Source organism: Spinacia oleracea, chromosome 5, assembly GCF_020520425.1.
Source record: "Spinacia oleracea cultivar Varoflay chromosome 5, BTI_SOV_V1, whole genome shotgun sequence".
Taxonomy (NCBI): Eukaryota; Viridiplantae; Streptophyta; class Magnoliopsida; order Caryophyllales; family Amaranthaceae; genus Spinacia; species Spinacia oleracea.
Window position 1 is genome coordinate 94,947,409 of NC_079491.1, and position 12,647 is coordinate 94,960,055.

A 12,647-nucleotide genomic window follows, 5' to 3' on the forward strand; every position below is an offset into this window, starting at 1 on the left:
GTTCACACATTTCAATGGGTAGGATGGCTTCAGCCTCATAAGCTAACAAGAATGGTGTTTCTCCTGTGGAATTTTTTTGCCGTGGTCCGTATAGACCATAAAACATTGGGTAACTCGTCGGCCCATAAGCCCTTTGCCTCATCAAGCTTCTTCTTCATCCCTTCAGAGATGATTTTGTTGAATGCTTCCACTTTTCCGTTAGCTTCGGGGCGTCCTACTGATGCAAAACATGCTGTGATACCATGGTCAGCCAACCAATCTTCCAATTTGGGCGTCTTGAATTGTGGCCCATTGTCGAAGACGATAGACTGAGGCACGCCAAACCTTGTGATTATGTTTTTCCAGATGAATGCTCTCACATCTTGTGCCTTAGTGTTCTTTAAAGCTTCAACTTCTACCCATTTAGTGAAGTAGTCGACGGCTACTATTACATAACGAAGTCCTCCTGGTGCCGTCGTATAGGGGCCTAATAAGTCCATCCCCCACTTGGCGAATGGTATAGGGCTGGTGATTGGCGTCAGTTTCTGTGCTGGTCGTCGAATTAGGTGAGCAAATCGTTGGCATTTATCACACCGGTTCTTAAAGCTTTTTCGGCCAGGGCCCTCCCTCCTATGTGAGAGCTGCATAATCCCTGATAAAGATCTTCCAGTACCTCCTGCCCCTTCTCGGGGATTACGCAGCGAAGAAGAGGCCGTGAGAAGGCTTTTTTGTATAGAATTCCATTCCATATCTCGAACCAGGTGCATTTCTTTTGTAATATTTCTGCCTGCTTGGGGTCATCAGGGAGTACTCCATTCATTTTGAAGTTGACAATATCATGCATCCAGGTGGCTGTTCGGTCTAAGATGTCTGTTCTCGAGGCGTCAATGCTTTTGGACTGTTTTACCTCCCAGAATACATGACGTGGCGTGTCGCAGGATGCTGAGCTTGCCAGTTTGGATAAAGCGTCTGCCTTGTTATTTTCAGACCGGGGTATGTGTTGTACTTCAAAATTAGACAGCTGTTGAACTTCTTGACGGACCCTTTCCAAATATTTTATCATGGCCTCATCCTTGGCCTCATATTCTCCTTTGACCTGACTGACGATTAACTGCGAGTCAGATAAAACCAGGACGTCTGTTGCCCCTGCGACTTTACTCATCTGAATTCCACATATCAGGGCTTCGTATTCAGCTTCGTTGTTTGACGCTTGAAAGTTAAACCGCATTGCATACTCATAGATATCCCCCTCTGGTGATTCGCAGATAATGCCGGCTTCTGACCCGTTCAGAGTGGCAGAGCCATCCACATGAACTATCCACTGGGTTTTCTCATTCTTCAAATAGGGTGGCTTGGTCAGTTCCGCAATGAAGTCAGCAAATGCCTGTCCCTTTATTGCCTTCCCGGTTCATACGAGATATCAAACGCGTTATGCTCAATTGCCCAGTTGAGCATTCTTCCGGACGCTTCAAGATTGGTGAAAGGCCGCTTTAGCGGTTGATCCGTGTATACTACCAATCGATGAGCCAGGAAATATGGACGAAGCTTCTTACTAGCCAAGAACAGAGCAAAGCCAAACTTTTCGACTGTTGGATATTTGAGTTCAGCATTCTGCAGCATGTGACTGACAAAGTAGACACGTAGTTGCGTCCCATCCCTCTCTGTAAGCAAGACGGCACTTAGTGCGTATTCTGAGATGGCAAGGTACATATACAAAACTTCCCCTAAGAGAGGGCTGACCAGTCGTGGCAAAGTATGCAGGTGTTCTTTTAGGCGAAGGAAGGCAGCCTCAGCTTGCGACGTCCACTCAAACTGGGTGCCCTTTTTGATGGTACTGAAAAAGTAATAACACTTGTCTCCAGCTCTAGATAAAAATTGTCCCAAGGCGGCAAGACACCCAGTTAGGCGTTGCACATCTTTGACCGTCCTTGGCGACGTCATATTGATGACCGCCTGCACTTTGTCCGGATTTGCTTCAATGCCCCTTTCGTCAATCAAGAAGCCAAGGAACTTGCCAGAGGATACCCCAAATATGCACTTCTTGGGATTGAGTCTCATCTGGTATGTCCTGAGGGTCTCAAAGGTTTCTCTCAAATCGTCGAGGTGATCCATCTTCTGTTTGCTTTTTACAATCATGTCGTCGATATAGGCTTCTATATTCCTCCCCAGCTGCTTTGCAAAAACTGTGTTCACCAACCGTTGGAAGGTGGCGGGGGCATTTTTTAAACCGAACGGCATTACTTTGTAGCAGTACAATCCTTGTTCCGTGACGAATGATGTCTTCTCCTGATCTTCGGGCCACAATGGGATCTGGTGAAATCCGGAGTAGGCGTCCATGAAGCTCATCATGGCATGTCCGGCCGTTGAGTCGACGAGTCGGTCTATCTTTGGCAGTGGAAAACTGTCCTTAGGGCAAGCTTTATTGAGATCGGTGTAATCAACACACATCCTCCACGTCCCATTGGGCTTGGGTACCAGGACTACGTTAGCTACCCAGTCTGGGTACTGACACGGACGTATGAAGCCTGCATCCATTAGTTTCTTAACCTCGGCAGCGGTGGCCAAATTTCTTGCTTCTCTATGATTCCTCTTCTTTTGCCGTACTGGCTTTACAGCGCTGTCCACATTCAGCTTATGCACGGCCACCGCCGGGTCTATGCCTGGCATCTCCTCTACCGTGAAGGCAAATATTTCCTTGTATTCTCGGAGCAGTTGCACTAATGCTGCTGACATGGGGTCGTCAGGGTGGACCCCAATGGGGACCGTTCGGGACGGGTCTGCTAAGTCCAGAATTATAGCATAGTGTGCTCCCACTGGCTCAGGTCGTCTTTCTGCATTGTGCTCCGTTGGTGTCTCACGGGTTTTACGATGGCTTGCCAGAGGTTTAGCTTGCTCTTTTCCCTTCGGAGAGGCTCCCCAGGCCGTTGGCTCCAATGTCGATAAGTAACAATCCCTGGCCAACTGTTGATTTCCATAGAGAGACCCAACGCGTCCGTTACTTCCGACAAATTTGACCAACAGTAAATGAGGAACGATCACAGCTTTTAGGTCGGTGAGCGTTGGGCGGCCAAGTAAGATGTTGAATGTGGTGAGGTTTCCTACGATTATAAACCTGATGACAACTTCTTTGGTCACTGAGGGAACTCCAATAGAAGTCGGGAGCAAAATGGAGCCGATTGGACGAACGATGCTCCCTCCGAATCCTACCAAGGGCCCGTACACTTTTTTTATGTCTTCAGGATTGTGTCTTAATTTCCGCAGACATTGCAGACTGATTATGTCGGACGAGCTTTCCGTGTCCACCAGTACTCTCTTCACCTTGAGATTAGCCACCTTAATCTCTATAACCAGAGGGTCATCATCATATGGCGCTGCCGCCCTTCTGTAATCGTCTTTGGAAATTTCTACAGAGGGTAGATTCTTCTGTGCTGGGCGAAGATGAGATGGACCTTTTTGCCGTCCTTCCTTACATGGTTCTCCTGCAGCTATTCCCCCTGATATTACCATAACTCTTTCGTTTGAATACTCAGAGGTGGGGCTCACTTCTTTGTGTGCGTCCTCTAAATGGACGTACTGGCGGAGGTGTCCTTCAGCCGCGCGGTCAGTTAATATCTTCCTCAACATCCGACAACTTTGGGTGTCATGTCCTTCGTCGTTGTGGAAAGCACAGAAAGGGGCTTGTTGGCAGGAGGTGGTCAATCGTCGGGGGGACGGTTCTATTCCCAGACTCGGTCCTTCAGCAAGGAGGATGTTTTCAAGAGCCGTGTTGAACATAAAGGGACCCCTAGAGGACGACCTCCTTCGCCCTCTTTTTCCCTCGGAGCCACGACCATTCTTCCTTCGGGTGACGCTCTCATGTTGTCTTCTAGGAGCCTCTAGAGAGTATTGGCCCTGGGCCTCATTTTTCTTCTGTAAAGTTCGTTTCGTCCATCTTCCTGGACGTTCCTCTTTGACATGCCGACTCTCTTCCTCCAGGGTGCGTCTCTTCATAGGTGAGTCGGGATCTTCTGACAAAAACTCTATCATCCTGCCATTATCATGCTTAGGATTGACTTCATGAGAACCATCCAACAAATGCCGCACAGAAATGGCGGCAGCAGGCCGGCTAGCTGCCGCGTCACAATGAGTGTTGGACCCATCTTTAGACACCCCTTCTCTGGCTGGGAGTTCTATTTTGCCCTTGGTTTTTCCGCAGTCAGTTTGAAGTTCAGCCATGACACTGTACCTCCCCACAGACGGCGCCAAATGTTGTGGGATCTTTTACGGTGCTGACGTGGCACGCGTTCCTCGGAGGTATCAAGTATGACCTGGCACGAACTTCTGGCAACCTGCAAAACAAGAATATTCCCGTAGAAATATTCCCTCCGATGCTTAAGTAAGTATAAGCTAGAGAGATAAATAATTTGTAGAGAGAATGTAGAGCAAAGGTAAGTTTTGGTTGGTGGGAATGAATTGAATGCCCTTTTACCTTGGGATCTGAGCTACTTATAGTGCTAGGGTTTCTTGGGGACTGTGTCCTCAACCCTAGCTGTGGGGTGTGTGCCCCTTGGGGATTTAGGACACGTGGCATTTGGCCCGCAATGATGAGCCTTTTACCATTTGGACCTACCTTCTCAGGGAGGATGGGCCTTCCAAAATGGGGTTCTGTTCTTATTTCGTTTGGGTACCAAGGTTTGGGCCTTCTTTCTAGGTTTGGGCCCAGCTGGCCGGTATTGATCGTTGTATCCTCTTTGGGCTTTGTGGTGGAGATATTCAAGCCCACATCACAAGGGTTGAGGACGATAGTTCTCATTAAAAAGAGGGGTTCTCATGAGAACCGGTATATATATATATATATATATATATATATATATATATATATATATATATATATGTATGTATATATAGAGAGAAAGGCTCCCGTAAGAACACTTCCTTACGGTAAGAACACTTTCTGGTAATGGCATTTTCGTAATATTTAAAAACAAATACCCTTATTTTCTTATAATTCACGGTAATTCATTTCAGATTCTCTCTCTCCAATTCCTCTTTCTCTCTCTTCGAATCTGACCACCAACATCCAGCGATTGCCTCTCGCCGGTCGCCGGTCACTGCTTGCCGCTCGCCTGTCGCCAGTCGTCGCTCGCCTGTCGCCAGTCGTCGCTCGTATCTTGCGGTTGTGGCGGCGGTTGCTATCGCGGTTCTGCTCGCCGTTCGCTGCTCTTGGTGGTGGTTGTGGTTCAAACCTCTCTCCACCGCCGCTGTTCTCCTTTCGCCGCCGCCGGTCACAACAATTAAATCGCCGCCGATCGCAGCGCTGTTGTTTGAAATTGAAATCGCCGGTGGTCGAAATCGCTCGTACCACCACCAACATTGGCTCACCGCCGCTCTTTGGTCGCCGCCCTCCGCCGCTCTTTGATCTCCGCTCGCCGCCTCTCTCCGATCTCCACTCATTGCAATTCTAATCGCAGTCACCAAACAAAAAAACGAAATCGATTTATCAATCGATTTAACTGCTGGTAATTCGATTTCGATTTCGTATTCTGTCTGATTTCTTCGATTCTAAAATCAGTGGATTATATTTTCTGAGATTCTAAAATCAATTGATTTCTTCGATTCTAAAATCAATTGATTTCTTCGATTCTAAAATCAATCGATTCTTCGATTCTTAAATCAATCGATTTCTCAATTCAAAAATTAAAATCGATTTCAATTTTGGTGGCTGCGAATTAGATCTCGTTTGAGCGTATATCGGTATTTGGAACACTTTTTGATGAAGTTAGAACATGTTTGAATAAAATTTGAACACGGTTGAATAAAGTTAATCAGATCTCGTTTGAGCGTATATCGGGATTTGGAACACTGTCTGATGAAGTTAGAACATGTTTGAATAAAAATTGAACACAGTTGAATAAAGTTATAAAGTTAGTACAGGCTTGAATAAATTTAGAACATATCTGATTAAAGTTAGAACATTTTTTAATAAAGTTAGAACATGCTTGAATAAAGTTAGAACATGCTTGAATAAAGTTAGAACATGCTTAAATAAATTTATAACATGTTTAATAATTTTAGAACATGCTTGAATTAATTTATAACATGTTGAATGGATTTAGAAATATTTGAATAAATTTTGAACACTTTTGAATAAAGTTAGAACATGGTTGAACAAATTTATAACATGTTTAATAATTTTAGAACATGCTTGAATTAATTTAGAACATGCTTGATTGGATTTAGAACATGCTTGAATAAATTTAGAACATGGTTGTATAAATTTATAAAATGTTTAATAATTTTAGAACGTGCTTGAATTAATTTAGAACACGAGCTTGAAATTTTAGAACATGTATATGTGTTGACTAGGTTCTCATGTTTTAAATTTAGAACATTGTTGAATAAATTTAGAACATGGTTGAACAAATTTAGAACACCGTTTAATAAATTTAGAACATGCTTGAATAAATTTAGAACATGAGCTTGAAAATTTAGAACATGGTTGAATAATTTTAGAACATGCTTGAATTAATTTAGAACATGAGCTTAAAATTTTAGAACATGGTTGAATAAACTTAAAACATACTTGAATAAATTTAGAACATTGTTGAACAAATTTAGAACATCGTTGAATAAATTTAGAACATAGTTCGATAAATTTTGAACATGAGCTTGAAAATTAGAACATGGTTGAATAAATTTAGAACATGGTTGAACAAATTTAGAACATTGTTGAATAAATTTAGAACATGAGCTTGAAAATTTGGAATATGGTTGAATAAATTTAGAACATGGTTAAACAAATTTAGAACGTGGTTGAATAAATTTAGAACACGGTTGAATAAATTTAGAACATGAGCTTGAAATGTTTAAACATGGTTGAACAAATTTAGAACATGGAGAGTGTAAAAGTGTTCTTACCGTAAAAAGTGTTCTTACACAAGGAGGTGTTCTTATCGGGTCAACCTCTAATAAGAAGATTCTTATAATGAGAAGAATGAGAAAAGATCTTAGTCGTACAAAATAATTGATCTAACGGCCAAAATCAATCCGTATAAACAACTAAAAACAAACAAAATATTGGAGTACTTGCACCCGGTAAAACAAATCCCACCGTACACTCCTTTCTCTCTCCTCCTTCATCTCTCACGGTAGTCTCACCCCTCTTTATTTGTTTCTTTGTCATCTTCATTCCTCTCTTGAATTTCAAATTATAATCTCACCCTCTGGTAATACCAAGAATTATACAAATTTCCAACAATTTCTAATTAAACTGGGATTTGTTTCTAATTAAACTGGGATTTGTTTCTAATTAAACTACACAAATATGCACAATTTCAGTCCAAGATAAAGAAACGGATTGAGGGTGGGAATGTGGGCTGCCATGGATGCATGAGAAGAGAGAAAGTGGATGTTGAACTCTAGAACAATGGAAGACTAGAGGAGGAAGAAGAGGGTGTCGGAGGTACATCGAATTAGCATCGGATTTACATCAAATTAATTATGTGATTGACAAATTATGTAAGCAATTGATTAAATTTGAGATCACAAATTCTTATTTACATGAGGTGTACGATAAATATTGTACACCGAAGTTAAAGTTGACGTAAAATGCTTTAAAAGATATCTACTTTTTAGTAATAAATTTTTTTATTTTAATCAAAAATATTTATTTAAAATCACTAATAATGTATAAAATTAATAATTTGAAACGTTAAAATGTTTATCTAAAACTAACTTTTTTTTAATAGTATAAAATTTAGAGAAAACTGAGTAAAAGTTAGAGAAAACTGAATTAAAGTTATGTTGGTGCACAATAAATTTATTGTACAACTTGTGCACGCAAGACCTTTTGATTTGAGATTGTTAGGTATTGATACGGCAAGTAATCGTCTTCAAGCTCATTTGGGGTATAATCATCTTCAAGCTCGTTGCTAAGTTGGTTTAAGCGAAGTGACAAAGCCCAGTTTGTCCGTGTTGGAATCCTGGCCGTGTAATATCAAGTTTTTTTTTCATTTTTTAAATCTTTCTTCTTAACGATTCATTAGTAGTATGATGTATATATTGCTCTTAATTGAATTATAACCTTTTGTTTTTGTTGTTGATAAGCAGAAAGTTTTTTTCTTCTCATCAGGTGGTTTTCTTTGTCTCTTTAAATCGCTAAAATAATTGATTCTTGATATTGGTTGTATTTTTTTTGCTATTCTGTTCATAAATATTTGGGTTTTACCATCTTTTTAAAACTGAAAAATGTATTTAAGTTGTAAAAAGAAGGAAATATAACATTTGTAAGGGCCCTGTTTTTATATTTCGCCTCGGGCCCATAAAAAAATTAGGAACGGGTCTGAGAGCATCTATTAAAATAGGTATCCAACATGATGAAAATCCCCACTTGATCTTTCAATTCGTTAGACGAGAGTGATTACAATTAGATACTAGTTTACTTACTTACATTAAATGAGCAAATTTGTTTGTTCATTTAGACACAATTAGCAAAAGTTTTGAATATTAACACATTCCAACTTTAAAAATAAAAAGATGAGTAAAAGAATTTGCTCATTTGTGTAATTATAAAAAATAAGCAAAAATATTTGCTCATTTGTGTAAACTATAAAAAAAGAGAAATTTTTTTGGATTTTAAGTAAGCCGAGATTTAAAAATATTTGCTCATTTAGACACAATGAGCAAAAGTTTAATTTTAAATTTTTCTCTTTTTAAAAAAAAATTTTGATTTTAATTTTTTTAGTGCCCGGCATTTTCTCTCTTTTGCCCGACATTATGAAATTTCAGTTTAAAGTTCGGATTTTAAACTTTTGCTCATTGTGTCTAAATGAGCAATATTATAGTTTTGATTTTAAATTTTTGCTAATTGTGTCTAAATAAGTAAATATTAAAGTTTGGATTTTAAAGTTTTGCTCATTGTGTCTAAATGAGAAAATATTAAAATCCGAACTTTTAACTTTTGCTCATTGTGTTTAAATGAGAAAATATTATAGTTTCGATTTTAAATTTTGGCTCATTGTGTCTAAATGAGTAAATATTAAAGTTCTGATTTTTAATTTTTGCTCAATGTGTCTAAATGGGCAAATATTAAAGTTCGATTTTAAACTTTTGCTCATTATTTTTAAATGAGCAAATATTAAAGTTCGATCTTAAACTTTTTCTCATTGTGTCTAAATGAGAAAATATTATAGTTTCTATTTTAAGTTTTTGCTCATTGTGTCTAAAGTAAATATTATAGTTTCAATTTTAAATTTTTGGTCATTATGTCTAAATGAACAAATATTAAAATCCGGATTTAAAACATTTGCTCATTGTGTCTAAATGAGCAAATATTAAACTTCAAATTTTAAACATTTTCTCAATGAGTAAATATTAAAGTTCGATTTTAAACTTTTGCTCATTGTTTATAAATGAGCAAATATTAAAGTTCGGATTTTAAATATTTGCTCATTGTTTTTAAATGAGAAATATTAAAGTTCGATTTTAAACTTTTTCTCATTGAGCCTAAATGAGCAAATATTATAGTTTGAATTTTAAATTTTTGCTCACTGTGTCTAAATGAGTAAATATTAAAGTTCGGATTTTAAAGTTTTGCTCATTGTGTCTAAATGAGCAAATATTAAAATCCGAACTTTAAACTTTTGCTCATTGTGTCTAAATGAGCAAATATTATAGCTTCAATTTTAAATTTTGCTCATTGTGTCTAAATGAGCAAATATTAAAGTTCGGATTTTAAAATTTTGCTCATTGTTTCTAAATGAGCAAATATTAAAGTTTGGATTTTAAACATTAGGTGATTGTTTTTAAATGAGCAAATATTAAAGTTTCATTTTAAACTTTTGGTCATTGTGTCTAAATGAGCAAATATTATAGTTTCGATTTTAAATTTTTGCTCATTGTGTCTAAATGAGTAAATATTAATGTTCGGATTTTAAAGTTTTGCTCATTGTGTCTAAATGAACAAATATTGAAATCCGAACTTTAATTTTTTTTCTTATTGTGTGTAAATGAGCAAATATTATAGTTTTGATTTTAATTTTTTGCAAATTGTGTCTAATTGAGTAAATATTAAAGTTCGGATTTAAATTTTTTGCTCAATGTGTCTAAATGGGAAAATATTAAAGTTCGATTTTAAAGTTTTGCTCATTGTTTCTAAATGAGCAAATATTAAAATCCAAACTTTAAACTTTTGCTCATAGTGTCTAAAGCAAATATTGTAGTTTCAATTTTAAATTTTTTCTCATTGTGTTTAAATGAACAAATATTAAAATCCTGATTTTAACTTTTGCCCATTTTGTCTAAATGAGCAAATATTAAAGTTCGGATTTTAAACATTTGCTCAATGAGCAAATAATAAAGTTCGATTTTAAACTTTTTCTCATTGTGTCTAAATGAGCAATATTAAAGTTCGGATTTTACATATTTGCTCATTGTTTTTAAAGGAGAAATATTAAAGTTCGATTTTAAACTTTTGCTCATTGAGTCTAAATGAGCAAATATTATAGTTTCGATTTTAAATTTTTGCTCATGGCGTCTAAATGAGTAAATATTAAAGTTCGGATTTTAAAGTTTTTCTCATTGTGTCTAAATGAGCAAATATTAAAATCTGAACTTTAAACTTTTGCTCATTGTATCTAAATGAGCAAATATTATAGTTTTAATTATAAATTTTTGCTCATTGTGTCTAAATGAGCAAATATTAAAGTTCAATTTTAAACTTTTGCTCATTGTGTCTAAATGAGTAAATATTAAAGTTCGGATTTTAAACATTTGCTCATTGTTTTTAAATGAGCAAATTTTAAAGTTCGATTTTAAACGTTTGTTCATTGTGTCTAAATGAGCAAATATTATACTCCCTCCGTTTCTTTTTGTTGTATCCGTTTCCTTTTTAGTCGTTTCATAATGTTGTATCCACTTAGAATCTTTTCTATTTTTGGACATATATTTTTTCCTAAAATACCCTTACATTTCAATCTAATTACCATAATACCTAAAGATTCTACCCATATTCCCACCTAATTTTCCCCACCCATAATATTTAATCAATTTATTTTCCCAAAAATAATTATTTAATTCATATTACCTTACCATCACTTTCACTCTCTCTCCTCCCTCATATTTTCACTCTCTCTCTCCCTCATGATTTCACGTCCCTCTCTCCCCCCCTCCCTCTTCTGATTTCATTTTCTCTCTCCTCCCTCAATCTCTGATTCTCTTCCCTCAATTTTTTCACTCTCTCTCCTACCTCAATCTCCTCCCTCATTTTTTTCACTCTCTCTCCTCCTGAAACCTCTCCGCCGCAACCACCACCACCACACCTCCGCCGCCTTTGTGCCTCCACCACCATCTCTGGAAAAAAAAACTCTATATTAAAGCTTTAGATGGTGAAATTCGACCATAAAAATTCTAGATCTAGAGTTTTCATGGTCGAATTTGACCTCTAAATCTTCAAAATCTTGGATTCATGGTAAAATTATTGATTTTTATTTTATTTTGTTGATTTTTTAGGTTCGAATTTGGGTTCGAGTTTTGGGTTTTTTGGGTTTGAATTTCTGGGTTCGCGTTCTTGTTTTTTGGGTTCGAATTCTCGAATTTCTGGGATCGAATTGTTGATTTTTTGTTCGATTTTGATTGGGTTTTTGTTGTTGATTTTCCGGGTTGATTTTTTGAATTTTCTGGGTTGAGTTTTCGAATTTTTCTGGGTTTTTGTTCTTGTTTTTTCGATTTTTTCTGGGTTTTTGTTCTTGAGTTTTTGAATTTTCTGGGTTTTTGATTTTTTGTTGATATTTATGTTCGAATTATTTCTGGGTTTTTGTTCTTGAGTTTTCGAATTTTCTGGGTTTTTGTTCTTGAGTTTTTGATTTTTTGTTGATATTTTTGTTCGAATTTCTGGGTTGAGTTATGTTGATTTTTCTGGGTTGATTTTTCTTGATTTTCTGGGTTGATTTTTCTTGATTTTTGTTCGAATTGATTTTCTGGGTTGATTTTTCTTGATTTTCTGGGTTGATTTTTTGTTCATATTTTTTTGTTGTTGATTTTTGTTCGAAATTTCTTGATTTTTTTTGTTTATTTTTGTTCGAAATTTCTGGGTCGATTTTTTGTTCATATTTTAGTTCGAATTTTCCGGTATATAAATCCTTTGAGTAAATCTGATTTGTTTTAGTAATAATAATAAATATCTCCATTGTTTTCTCTCTCCTTCTTTTATTCCAATCACTTACACACAATCATTTCTCTTACACCCAATCATTACACTTATACCCATACAAACCAAGATTCTATTTTTCTTAAAAACCCCCCAAGATTCCAAATGGATACAACATTTAGAAATGGAGGGAGTAGTTTCGTTTTTAATTTTTTTGCTCATTGTGTCTAAATGAGTAAATATTAACGTTCGTATTTTAAAGTTTTGCTCATTGTGTCTAAATGAGCAAATATTAAAATTCGAACTTTAAACTTTTGCTCATTGTGTCTAAATGAGCAAATAATATATAGTTTCAAATTTAAATTTAAATTTTTGCTCTTTCTGTCTAAATGAGCAAATATTAAAATCTGAACTTTAAACTTTTGCTCATCATGTCCAAATGAGCAAATATTATAGTTTCAATTTTAAAATTTTGGTCATTGTGTCTTAATGAGAAAATATTTAAGTTCGAATTTTAAACTTTGCTCATTTAGACACAATGAGC